The sequence below is a fragment of the Dendrobates tinctorius genome, unplaced genomic scaffold (genome assembly GCF_039654945.1).
Source record: "Dendrobates tinctorius isolate UK_male_01 unplaced genomic scaffold, ASM3965494v1 ptg000138l, whole genome shotgun sequence".
NCBI classification, from domain to species: Eukaryota; Metazoa; Chordata; class Amphibia; order Anura; family Dendrobatidae; genus Dendrobates; species Dendrobates tinctorius.
Genome location: NW_027361806.1, coordinates 8,420,091 through 8,434,118, shown reverse-complemented (window position 1 = coordinate 8,434,118; position 14,028 = coordinate 8,420,091).

The following is a 14,028-nucleotide window of genomic DNA, read 5'->3' as shown; positions in this document are numbered from 1 at the left end:
CACTATGACGTACAGTACTATCCCGTCCATGGGCATTAAGGCCCAGGGCACATGGACGAGAGAGTAAGTCATATGTCAGGAAGGGGTTGATCAACATTTTAAATGTGTTTTTTATAGCACATAAAATCTTTGATTCTGCGCTTAAAAAAGTATCTGCTGTTTTTTACGTGTGTTTTTTTAGGGGCCACATAGAAGCCTATAGAGATTAAAAGCACCAAAACTTCAGAGTTCAGCAGCGTCTGTAGATGCACAGTGGGTGTAGATTTCATGAAATCACATCCAGTATGCTTGGACAGTTAAACACAGCAGAATTTCTGTGCAAAATAAGCAGCAGAAAAAAGCAGCATTTATACAACGTGTAAGTACGGCCTAAATGTACAAGCAATGATTAAACAACAACAACCACAAGACGAATTTCTTCCACCCAGATATCATTTTGATCAGTGTAACAGCACCAACCTGACAATGCCTGTAGTTACTTAACAAAATCCTGATGTCATGATCCAGGACTGGGTTTCGCTTTGGCCCGTCCTGATCAGACTGTGGGTTAATTATTCCGCCTCTCTCCGGCAGAGGGCGGCTATTTAATGCTCACTGGACCTAGGCCCAGTGTCAGTTATACTCCTGCCCTCAGCTGAGTTAGTTGACCTTGTGCGTACGCGTGCCTTGTGCCTGATATCTTGCTTGCTTATTTGTTTTTTTGATCTGGTTCTGTCCCTGTTTCGAGTTCTGCCTGTCCCTCTTGTACTGCGCTACCTCTCGTGTATGACTCTCTGCTTTTGACCCGATTTCTCTCTGCCCGACCCCTTGGTACCACGTCGCCCGCTTGTGTATGACCTTTGGCTTTGTCTGACCACCCGTCTGTTTGTCCCTCCTGAGCCTCGTTCGCCTGGACTGTGTGTGACCTTCGTTTTGCCTGACTCTGAGTTGTTGTATGGTGTCCTGTCATCTCTGAAAGCAGGATGCTAAGCCCCACCCCCTTGCAGTCACATGACCTAGGTCCTGTGCCAGCTTGCTAACTTCAGCATCTGCAGGTCCTGTGCATCTCTACTTTCCGGCGCTGACAGGTTCCTGACACCCATAGCTTGAAGCACGCATTGTCACCTCTGCTGCCTGCTCCACAGGTATCTTTTAGCACTGTTTCTGTACTCAGGACACGCGCACTGGCTCAGTGAGCGAGTGTAGTGCGGTGTTTCTGACACCTGATGGCAGGTTCGCTTTAAGTAAAAAAAAAAATCAACTATGTATGTTTTGTATCAGCATAATTGTGTTGACATGGAGAATAATATTGCCAGGTCATTTGTACCACATAATGAATGCTGTAAAAACAAGAGCCTACAATAAAACAATTGTGGAACTGGGCTTTTTCGTATTTCTTTGAATTTTTTTCCCGCTTTCCAGAACATCACATAATAAAATGAATGTTGCTATTTAAATGTACAACTCGTCCTGGAAAAAAACAAGCCCTCAGAGGGCTACGTCTACAGAAAAAATAGAAAAGCTATGGCTCTTGGAAGAAGGGAAGAAAAGCGAAAACACAAATTGGAAAATTGCTGGTTGGGAAGGAGTTAGAGGGTTAAAAAAAAATCTGTACCTTTCCTATACTCTAAGAAAAAGTTATACTGATGTATAAAATCAAAGTTACACTCTTTAGGCACGCATCAGGTCTATATAAGTCTATGCACAGATTAAGAGTATTAAGCCGCAGTATTTAAGGAATCAGCAGCCGTAGGCTGGGCTTCATGGGGGTACAAAGATGGCACCGATGGGGGCTGGCTGTCAAGGCAATACATTGACATTCACAATCGTGTCATTTATGGGGGAGAAGAGGTAGGGTGATCGGTGCCGTATGCAGTGTCAAACTGAAGAACATTGGGCCCACCGGAGGATTTCATTCTGAGGGCCCAACTTTCTCCCCCACTGCAGAGCCCCATAGCAACTGCAAGGTTTGCACTATGAACTCTCCAGAGGGAGAAGCCAGGGCCCACCGGAAGATTCTCCGGTTGTCTGGTGGGCCAGTCCAAACCTGGCCGTATGGACGCCTGACAGGGACTGCGCCAGTTACACACCATTGTCAGTGGTTATAGCCAGCGCCAATCACTGCCGCTAGATATTGGTGTTGGTGTCATGTGTAGCTCCGCCGGCAACCGCCATGTATATAAGATATATAAATGACAATATGGTAGTAACTTCCTGACCTGCTACAGTATGGCGAGGACTTTATAAAGGGCTGTATACATCAATTATAGCATATTATTACAGAAGCCATACTTGTGCAGAAACTGGCGACGTTTTCCACTTTTCCATCCATCCTTGGCCTGATAAATTTACTATAATTTACCCTGAAATTGAGGTAAATGATGGTGGAGTCTGCGCCTCCTCATGGCCGCTGTTATTGTGTCCCACAGACTGCACATGATGGGGATGGTTCCCAGTCTCCTCTTATAGGGTCTAATTTATAGTTTTGTGTTTTTCGATACACAAAAATTGACCTCCGCACCACTGGTTCCTAAACAGAAATATTTATAATCACATACATTTTATTAGTAGCAAAATTAAATTATACACAATGAACAATGTCACAGGAAAGACTCACTGTGTAGCGGAGGCCTCACTGACCAACGCAGACTGATCCCCCATAGCAACCACAGATCAGCTTCCATGTCTGCTGAGGGAAAGTGAAAGCTGTGCTGTGATTGGTTGCTGTGGGCGACGAGGCCTGGTTCTTTTATAGCCTGAATACAAGCCTGTTCTCTCTGACTGCTCTTTCTGTGAGTCCACAACACAGCAGAGCACTGTGAACATACGGATGAGCATAATGTATACTATACACTGGCCCCACCGCAAAGCATAAATCATTACACCCCCTTTGATAAGTAAGATTTTATTCAATATCTCACTGAATACATGAACAATTTCCAAAATTTTGACAATTCTGTTTCATAGAATATTTTTTAACCCGTAATAAAAATGTAAGGTTATTAATATAACATTTATCACAAAATCTTCAGTTTTACACAAATTAATTGATGCAAAAATGAATACACCCCAAACAGTACTGGGACAAGGGGTAGGCAAGCTAGGAACCTGCCTAGGGCACCACTTCCTGACTACCTGAGGGGGACGCACTTTAAAAAAAATTGCCGAATGTCTGCGGTCTCCTGACATCTTGCTGTGGCCGCAGTCATCCAGCACAGTGACAGACGGGAAGTAACTACGGAGGTGAGTGGAGCGCCTTCGTGCCAGGGCTGTGGGGTACTCAGTACCAGGCCCGATGAGCTTCAATGGGAGTTGTCACGGCAGCTGTGACCCGATCCGTGGCCCTGGGGCTCCATTGTAAAAGGGGAATTGTTGATGAGTTTGTAAATGAAAAGTGACGCCATCTGTGGTGTTCGGCAAGGGAGGTGTTAAGCCGACGCTGCAAGCAGATCCTCTGGGACAGATGGTGTGGTGCAGCAAAGATAGTGTAGCCCTCCACAGGCAGGGCTATGGTTCCAGGGCAGAGTAGGTGAAGTGACGGTGAGGGAGAGACGTAGATGGTGTAGGGTCAGGCACGGAGATGTAGCAGTGCTGAGAGTGTAGATGCGTGAATAAGTGGAGGACACCAGGGCATGTAGTTCCAAAGCTTTACTCACAGTCTGTTGAAGGTACAGGTGCCCGTATCCGTGCCGTGTCCTCCAGGTCAGGGGCTCAGTCAACCTCCAGGCCAGATGAAGTACTCCTTTCCAACACTCCGCCAACATATGCCTTTTCTGAACGTCTCCCTTCTTGCACCTATGTGAAGTACTCTCAGTACTGAGTTACACTGGAGTTCCTCCTGTCAGATGTTCCTATGAACTCTACTTGTACGGCAGACAGCTGTAGCCTGCTTCCGGGACTCCTTACTACCTAGTCCCGGCTCACTCACGATGCTGTTATGCCCCCAAGTCTTGTGTGGGAATAAAGTGGTGACAACTTCTATTACTCCGGTGTCTGCTGCAGGACTATTAGTATCAATACAACCTCGGGGACTGGATCCCGGCCTTGCGCTGTGAACTTCGGAAGGGTTCTCCTCTAACCCTAATCCTTAGGCCTCTTCTCCTTACGTTCCGTACAAATCCTTCCTTCTTATGGAGAGTCAGGCTTTCTATCAATGTCTCTTTCCTGTGCCAGCGGACCCAGGTCACTGAGGTGGGCTGCAGCACTTCCCTCCATCCATCCCACTCGGGATCTTCTCTCTTCCACTGACTGTCAGACTGACCCCATCCTAAACTCTTCCCGCTATTTTGGTGCAAACTAAACTCCACCCGCCTATCAGCACACTTCGTGTTCCAAACAGGGAGCCACCAAAGGGTGCTTTGCTACACTACTATGTTGTGTGGGATGCAGGTGTTGGAGCGTGGTCAGGTGTCTCCACCTTACCTGGATAGTGGGGCACCACACCTCAGGAGGAGGTGCAGTACCTCTGTGGCGACTGAACCCTCAGGGGCGCCACATGAGCGATGTCAGTCACTTATACCACTCACCCCTCTCTCTCTGCCTGTGCCCCGGTCATCGCTCCCTCCCCGCACTCAATTGTATTTGCGTCTATCAGACACAAATACAATTGCTGTGTGCACTGCCCACGACAGGAGCTATACAATGATGAAAGAAGAACGCTCTGGCTCCCTGTTGTCAATATTCAGCCTGTGACATTTTGCGCTCAGAGGAAGTGATGTTGTAACCAGACCAGTCAGCAGCAGTCTGCACATTATTATGCTTGCTTGCATTGCACAAAAGGTGAGAATTTATTTTTTCATACTGCCTATATCAATTAAAACCAGATCACACATATAAGCACGAAACGCACTTATTTCCCATGATTTTCTTTCTTACTATTTCTACAGTGAATCATGCTAGGGCCTTTGTTATATCTGGAGTGAAGCATGGTGGTGGCTCAGTGATGCCTACAGTGAAGCATTGTGGTGGCTTAGTGATGTCTACTGTACAGTGAAGCATGGTGGTGGCTCAGTGATGTCTACTGTACAGTGAAGCATGGTGGTGGCTCAGTGATGACTACAGTGAAGCATGGTGGTAGCTCAGTGAAGTATAACAGTGCTCATTGATGCTCTGGTCCTGGTTTGCTTCTTCTGGCACTTAAAAAAATCACAGTAATGAGGAGATAAAAATAGAGCAATGTTTTGGCCAAATAGCCTTTCTTAAGCCTAAAATACAGTGAGTGTATTTTAGGCTTGAGAAAGGCCATTTGGCCCAAAAAAAATCTCTATTTTTCTCTCCTGACTGCTGTGATGTTTTAAATATTTTGGCAATAAAGATTTGATTTTTACAAAGGTCTCTATGGTGCCTCAGAAATCTTTGCATTTGCTGCTGTTCTTTGACCTAGTGGAAGACCTTGCTGAGAAGCACATACTCATCAATGGTGCATGGGAATTCTATACTGGTCTGGCTTCTACTGCTTAGATGGAATATGAAGGCTCCAGATTATCGTCTACTGCTTATTAACTCCAGCGGTCACAATACTGATATTGATGGACCGCGAATGGCATTGGACAAAGTAGCGAGTGCGTGACTTTTGGGGAGCTGAAAACTGAGTTAAGTCCCCAAATATTATTAGATGAGGACGAGTTTTGGAGCATGTTCACATATGACTTATTTGTGACAGATATTCATTCTGAACAAAGATCGAAGATGAGGCTCATTTAGAGGGCTCGTTCACACAAGCGTATGCATCTGACGAGTGTTATCCGATGTTTTCTTGAACTCAGACCAGTGTTATTCAGTTGGGCAGTGATGATTCTTGATTCTTTTGTCAGTGAAAGAATTTGCAGCATGATGCGATTTGCTGTGCAAATTTGATGGCAAGCACCTATTCAATTCTATGGGTGCGTGGAAATCATCACATTGCATCTAAGTGCAGTCCTATTTCCACTGACTCACAGAATGGAGACATTTTGTTCTCTATCGTCTCCTGACAGTGTGCTATGATTCGCTCATCCGAGAGAATCAGATTACATAAAGCTGACACTTATCAAAATCTGATCAGAGTTTGATCACAGTGTCATTTACATAATGGACCCGATTCTCTTGGAAAAGAAAATCTACTGTCATGAGACATTGTAGATACATAGCATGGCTGTAAAAAAACATTACCAAAGAAGAAGAGAACCATATACTATAAAACTTATTTATTTATTCCAATATTAAAAAATCCATAAAATGCTACTTCAGCATGATCACAGCAATTATACCCCAAAATTAGGGGACACCAGCCACCAATACAATATAAATCAAAAGAAGTGTGGTACAAAAAGTATAAGCTGGACACATAAATTTAAATCTTAAGTAAGAAAAAATCATTGAGTCATCACAACCAGGGATTTCACAATTCAATGTGGGGAACAATGGTGATTTATATTATTAAATCAGTGCAAAAAGCATCTCCATAAAAATCCCTATGTCCCCATACATAATTATCCCTATACCATGACACAATCCATTTCCCACCCAATAAGGCCCAGCAAATAGCTAAATGGCAAAAAGGAAATGTATATCCAGTCCCCGCTACAACTAATTATGCAAATCACAATGGAGTTACTTACTTAATTTACCAAAGGTAAGATATAAGACTGTGGCGGTGACTCCCTGCGCCCCGACGCGCGTTTTGCCCGCTTGCTTCTTCCGCTTGTCCCACGCTTCTTTTGATTTATATTGTACTGGTGGCTGGTGTCCCCTTATTTTAAGGTATAATTGCTGTGATCATGCTGAAGTAGCATTTTATGGATTTTTTAATATTGGAATAAATAAAAAATAAATTTTATAGTATATGGTTCTCTTCTTCTTTGGTAATGGTTTTTTACAGCCATGCTATGTATCTATAAGTAAGTTTGTAAGTGTCATGATGTGATATCTGGACAACATTGGTTTAATGTCAGGAGACATTGGCCTGAATGTGCACCCTTAACCCCTTTCCGACATGTGGCGTAATAGTACACACATGTTGGACTCCCTGTTTGGTGCACCGGAGCCCGCACCTTTCTGGGCACATGACAGTTGCTCTATACATTTGACATGTGCCCACAACAGCTGCGGGTGGATCGTTAACTAGTTAAATGCTGCTGTTGATCTCTGACACAGGCATTTAACTCGCGCTTACAGGAAGTGCGTCACTAATCCCACCCATCGGTGACCCCGTCACATGATCGCGGGTCACCGATGGGTCGGCAGGACAACCAGAGATCTGCAGCAGACCTCTATGGTTGCCATTGCCAGTTTGCTATGAGCGCCTCCCCGTGGTCGGCACTCTTAGCAAGTGAGCATTTCAACTACACACAGGCAATCTGATCATCGACTGTGTGTAGCAGAGGCAATCAAAGTACTGCAGCTTCTAGTCTCCCATGAAGACTATTGAAGCATGCAAAAAGTTAAAAAAAAGTTTTAAAAATATTAAAAAAATAAAAATGTATACAAGGTCAAATCACCCCCCTTTCACCCCATTCAAAATAAATCAATAAAAAAAATCCAATATACACTTGGTATTGCTGTGTTGAGAATCACCCGATCTATCAATATAAAGGAAGAATTAACCCAATCGCTAAACGACGTAACGAGAAAAAAAATCAAAATCAAAACCAGAATTATGTTTTTTTGGTCGCAGCTACTTTGCAACAATATGCAATAACGGGTGATCAAAAGATCGTATCTACACCAAAATAATATCAATTAAAACGTCAGCTCAGCTCCCAAAAAATAAGCCCTCACCCAACCCCAGATCAGGAAAACTGGAGACTCTACGGGTCTTGGAAAATGGCGCCTTTTTTTTTTTTTTTTTACAAATTTTGGATTTTTCTTACCACTTAAATAGAAAAGAACCTATACATGTTTGATGTCTGTAAACTCATAATGACCTGGAGAATCATAATGCCAGGTCAGGTTTAGCATTTAGTGAACATGATAACAAAAAAATAACAACAACTGTGGAATTGCACTTTTTTTTGCAATTTCAGCGCACTTGGAATTTTTTTCCCATTTTCCAGTACACGATATGTTAAACCAATGGTGTTGTTCAAAAGTACAACTTGTCCCGCAAAAACACATGGCCATATTGACCAAAAAATAAAAAAGCTATGGCTCTCAGAAGAAGGGGAGTAAAAAACCAAAGCACAAAAACGGAAAATGGCCAGGGGGTTAAGGATTTAAAGGGGTTGTCTAAGATTAAAAAAAAGTCCATCTTCTTTCAGAAATGCACCCACACCTATTTAATAGGTTGTGTCTTGAAAGAAAGTAATAGTGTATTTTTTAATAATCCTGAATATCAGGAGTAATATCAGGAGTAATCCTTCTGGATTAATATTCTAGAGCTCAGGCACAGTGCTCATGCGTGATGACAAGAAATTTATTGGAAACCTGAAAGAGCAGTTTCAGATGACCTAAAGCAATTTGATTCTAGAAAACTATGTTCACAATTAAATCCGCCTTATTACATTGTAACTGACTTTTATTGACTTGTTTAAGTGATTTAATTTAAGTGATTTGCATATTATTAAAGGCTCTAATAATTCCAGACATTGCTTAGATGTTTTTGTAATGGGCGTTTTTTATTAATTGATTACATTAACATCAAATGACTTGATGGAGCAATGAAAGTAAGAAAGTGACTCCTGAACTTAACGCCTGCCACAACCCAGCTGTATTATATTCTATAGTACAACAAATATCACAGAGGCCATTCACAAGGAGCATATATTGTAGCCACCTACACTACAATATTCCAAAATCATACAAAAATATGGGTAGTGTGTCCCCGTTTTGGCACAATCATGTTTTTTTCTTTCTGATACAGACAGTTTGAGGAACTACAACTTCATACCGTAAATAAATGTCTTCCTTTGTGAATTCACTGCAGTTATTTTAGTGGATCCACTGGGTGTATATATCACGTAGCCTGTACAGATCCTGAGTTATATCCTGTATTATACTCTAGAGCTGCACTCACTATACTGCTGGTGCAGTCACTGTGTACATACATTACATTACTGATCCTGAGTTACATCCTGTATTATACTCCAGAGCTGCACTCACTATACTGCTGGTGCAGTCACTGTGTACATACATTACATTACTGATCCTGAGTTACATCCTGTATTATACTCCAGAGCTGCACTCACTATACTGCTGGTGCAGTCACTGTGTACATACATTACATTACTGATCCTGAGTTACATCCTGTATTATACTCCAGAGCTGCACTCACTATACTGCTGGTGCAGTCACTGTGTACATACATTACATTACTGATCCTGAGTTATATCCTGTATTATACTCCAGAGCTGCACTCACTATTCTGCTGGTGCAGTCACTGTGTACGTACATTACATTACTGATCCTGTACTGACTCTGAGTTACATCCTGTATTATACCCCAGAGCTGTACTCACTATTCTGCTGGTGCTGTCACTGTGTACATACATTACATTACTGATCCTGAGTTACATCCTGTATTATACTCCAGAGCTGTACTCACTATTCTGCTGTTGCAGTCACTGTGTACATACATTACATTACTGATCCTGAGTTACATCCTGTATTATACTCCAGAGCTGTACTCACTATTCTGCTGGTGCAGTCACTGTGTACATACATTACATTACTGATCCTGAGTTACATCCTGTATTATACTCCAGAGCTGTACTCACTATTCTGCTGTTGCAGTCACTGTGTACTTACATTACATTACTGATCCTATGCAAATTGCCTCTTCAGAGAGGAGGAGGACTTGAACTCTATAGCGCCACCTGTTGGTAGTAGCGATCCTACAAGTCACAATCAACCCTTTAACGAGTCTTGTAATATGACTTAGGATAAAAGCCAAATCAGAATCTCAATTTGCGAGAAACCTTACCCCTTAGACCTCAGTCCAGAGCCTCTCACCTAGCCAAATCAGTTCTCATATTTTGCACTGACGAGGGCCAACAGCCCAAAACACTGTGTCTGCAAATTGAGATTCTGATTTGGCTTTTATCCTAAGTCATATTACAAGACTCGTTAAAGGGTTGATTGTGACTTGTAGGATCGCTACTACCAACAGGTGGCGCTATAGAGTTCAAGTCCTCTTCCTCCCTAAAGAGGCAATTTGCATATTATTTTCCCAGAGGAGCATTGCATGGCGAATAAGCCTCCTTACCTTGACAAGGCAGAGCTGGTATGTCACTCTCCACAAGGAGAAACCTTACCTCTTAGACCTCATTACTAATCCTGTACTGATCCTGAGTTACATCCTGTATTATACTCCAGAGCTGCACTCACTATTCTGCTGGTGCAGTCACTGTGTACATACATTATATTACTGATCCTGAGTTACATACTGCATTTTACTCCAGAGCTGCACTCAGTTTTCTGATGGATGTTGTGAGAAACTGTAAACAGGTTTGTGCATATTGATCCAATAAATCTTTCTTGGAGTCCTTTCTCTCGGATACATTTTTTGCTATATAACCTTCCAGTCACCAGAGTTGCATCTCAAGCTGAATGTTATTGTATACATAATATTAAATATCAATGAAAGTTTTGTAAGTAATTCACTTAGATGCCGGCTACACAAATGGTCATTAAAGTTACACCATTAATTACAGCCTACAGTACATCAGTCTATACTATGTGTTGCTCTCTAGTCACATTCTGATGCAATGTATAATTAGATCCATTGTGAGCACTTTCTGATGTTCTGATGTACAACTCATGATCATCAACGTGTATTCTCTAGAATTAAACCTGGTAAGAAAGGCCAATAGAGAGACAGTGTACATAAAATACGGAGAATTGTGCCTGTATTAAGTATTATGCCTAGAGTTTATGACTAACCATCATTTTATACAATTACTTCATAGAGAGCTTAGGTTGACACAACACCTCACCTAAAAACGAAGATGTGCAGTGTACAGCAGGAAAAACGGAGAGACGCCTGTGCCCCTGAACAGACTAGAGAGTGTCACAACACAGCTGTCGGGTAACCCGGGACCAGGGGCTCCTTCCCTGTCCCTAACACTAGGGGGCGCCCTAGCTCACCCTGCTCCCTGGTATTCTTCAGATGGTGAAGATTCCGGGGCCTTCGCCCTTGCCTTATCTCTTAAGTTATCCCTCCGTCTGTTCTCTTCCCCCACTCAAGTAAGAAGGGGCGCTACTGTGCACTGTCGTACACCAACCCGACAAACAAGGCAATGCAGACAAGGGTTAACAGAAAACTCCAGGTATACAAAATATTCACTCACATGTAACACAGGAATGCTCCGGGGTGTGAAGTTAGGGGAATAAACCAAAACAGAAAAGGATAAGGAATTACCATGCACACAAACCAAACAGCAGTCGCTAATAACTCCTTCAACTCTCCTTCTCTTATGTACTCCTCTCCCACCAATAGCCATGCAGCGAATACTAGCTCTGACAAGGATTAGTAACAGAGCCCAGATTATAAAGGGAAAAGGAGTGGGTAACCGAGCACAGCTGTGAGCACAGGGTTTTCCAACATGGCCGATTAACCCCTGTTCTGCCAGAAGAAATAAACACATTTAAAATGAAGAAGTGCTTCTTCTCAGTGCTGGAGTAGGAGCAATCAGGTGCTTGTTACTCCACACTGTCGCGGCAACCCCGTGACAGTACCTACTCTTCTACGAGGGACCTCTGGAACCTCAGGACCAGGCTTATCAGGGTGTGCCAGGTTAAAAGCCTGCACCAGTCTAGCATGAACATCAGATGCTAGTACCTACATCCTCTCCTCAGGACCATACCCCCTCCAATGTACCAGATACTGAAGCGACCAGCGAACAAGATGGGAGTCCAACATCTTCGCAACCTGAAACTCATAGACAATGACAGGAGATGGTGGTAGAGGTGATGGTACAGAAGAAGCAATATATTTTTTGAGGAGAGAACTATGAAATACATTACAGATCTTAAAGGTAGGTGATAAGGCAAGGCGAAATGCTACGGGATTGACGATGGCTATGATCTTATAAGGATTGATAAACTTGGGACCCAGTTTCCAAGACAGAACCTTTAGCTTAATGTTCCTAGAGGACAGCTACACCAAGTCACCAACACACAGGTCCCCACCAAATGTCTCCAAATCAGCCACAATCTTATATTCGGATCCCGTCTCCCTCAAATTATTCGTAACCCCGTGCCATATGGTAGAAACAGAAGATGAAAACCGTTCTTCCTCTGGTAATCTAGAAGGGCGATTACCATTAAAAGAACTAAACTGAGGATTGAATCCAGATTCCACGAAAAACAGGAACGTATTGGACGATTCATGACAACGATTATTTACAATGAACAAAGCTAACGGTAAATATGTAACCCAGTACTCCTGATTTTCAGAAACAAATCACCTGAGAAACGTCCCTAGATTATGGTTAACTCATTCAGTCTGCCCATTAGACTGTGGGTGAAAAGCAGAAGAAAATGACAAATGGATCCCCAGACGGGTCCACTCTGTACTTGAACCAGCGGACCTTAAAGGTATAGGCCTCTTATATTATGTATATAATTTTTTTTCATTTTTTTTTGTGAAAATAGCATTGGCAATATTGATATCTAATAACCATAATCATCTTGACACTTCATATCCCATTTTATTAATACATTCCCTTATGTTTTTTTCTGACAACAATTTATGACTCTGTCCTCTTCCTCCCTCTCCGGTCCTTTTTTATTTATTTGGGGCCTTATTTATGTGACTGTAACTCATATGTGTTTATTCAATTTTTTACCCCTCTTTTTTCGTCTGCCATCCTTTTTTGTCATTGTATGTTTTTATTATTTTATGTGTAATTAATTTTATATTTCAAGTACCGGTGTAACAGGCCAGATTAACCCCCCGCCCAGAATATACACGGGGTTAAAGTGGCCTAGGCCAGATTATACCCCTCTGGGCCAGAATATACCCCGGATAAATTCTGGCCTAGGCCAAACTATACCCCGGGGTATAAATTGACCTAGGCCAGATTATACCCCTCCAGGTCAGAATGTACCCCAGCTGCTGTAGATCAGATTTTTCTCGCTTTTGAGAACCATCAAAAACGGGGCCCCAGGCAGTACACGGGGGGGAGCAGAGACAGCAAACGGGTTCCCAGGCAGCACACAGGGGCCCCAAGCAGCGCACAGGGCCCCAGGCAGCACACAGAAGCCACAGGCAGCACACAGGGGCAGAGACAGAAAACGGATTCCCAGGCAGCACACGGGGGCCACAGGAAGTGCACAGGGCCCCAGGCAGCACACAGGAGTCCCAGGCAGCATACGGGGGCCCAGGCAGCAAATGGGGCCCCCAGACATCACACGGGGCCCCAGACATCACACGGGGGCCCCAGACATCGCACAGGGACCCCAGACATCGCGCAGGGACCCCAGACATCGCACAGGATTGATATACTCAAGAACGGGGCCCCAGACATCACACAGGGGGTCCCAAACATCGCACAGGGGGTCCCAGACAGCACACGGGGGGCACAAACAGCGCACAGGGGCAAAAACAGTCTCTCCCCCCTTGCACGCTGTCTCTGCTCCCCTGTGCACTGTCTGGGGCCCTGTGCGCTGTCTCTGCCCCCTGTGCGCTGCCTGGGACCCCTGTGCACTGCCAAGGGCCCCTGTATGCTGTCTGGGGCCCCTGTGTTCGGCATGGGGGCCTGTGCACTGCCTGGGGCCCCTTTGCGCTGCCTGGGGCCCTATGTGCTGCCTGGGACCCCGTTCACTGTCTCTGCCCATGTGTGCTGCCTGGGGCCCCTGTATGCTGCCTGGGGCCCTTTGCACTGCTAGGGGCCCCTGTGCACTGCCTGGGGCCCCTGTGCATTGCCTAGGGCCCTGTGCAGGGCCTGGGGCCCCGTGTGCTGCCTGGGACCCCGCTCACTGTCTCTGCCCTTGTGTGCTGCCTGGGGCCCCATGCACTGCCTGGGGCTCCCGATTGCTGCCTGGGGCCCCCGTGCACTGCCTGTGGCCCCTGTGCACTGCCTGGAGCCCCCGTGTCCTGCCTGGGGAGCTGTGTGCTGCCTGTGGCCCCTGT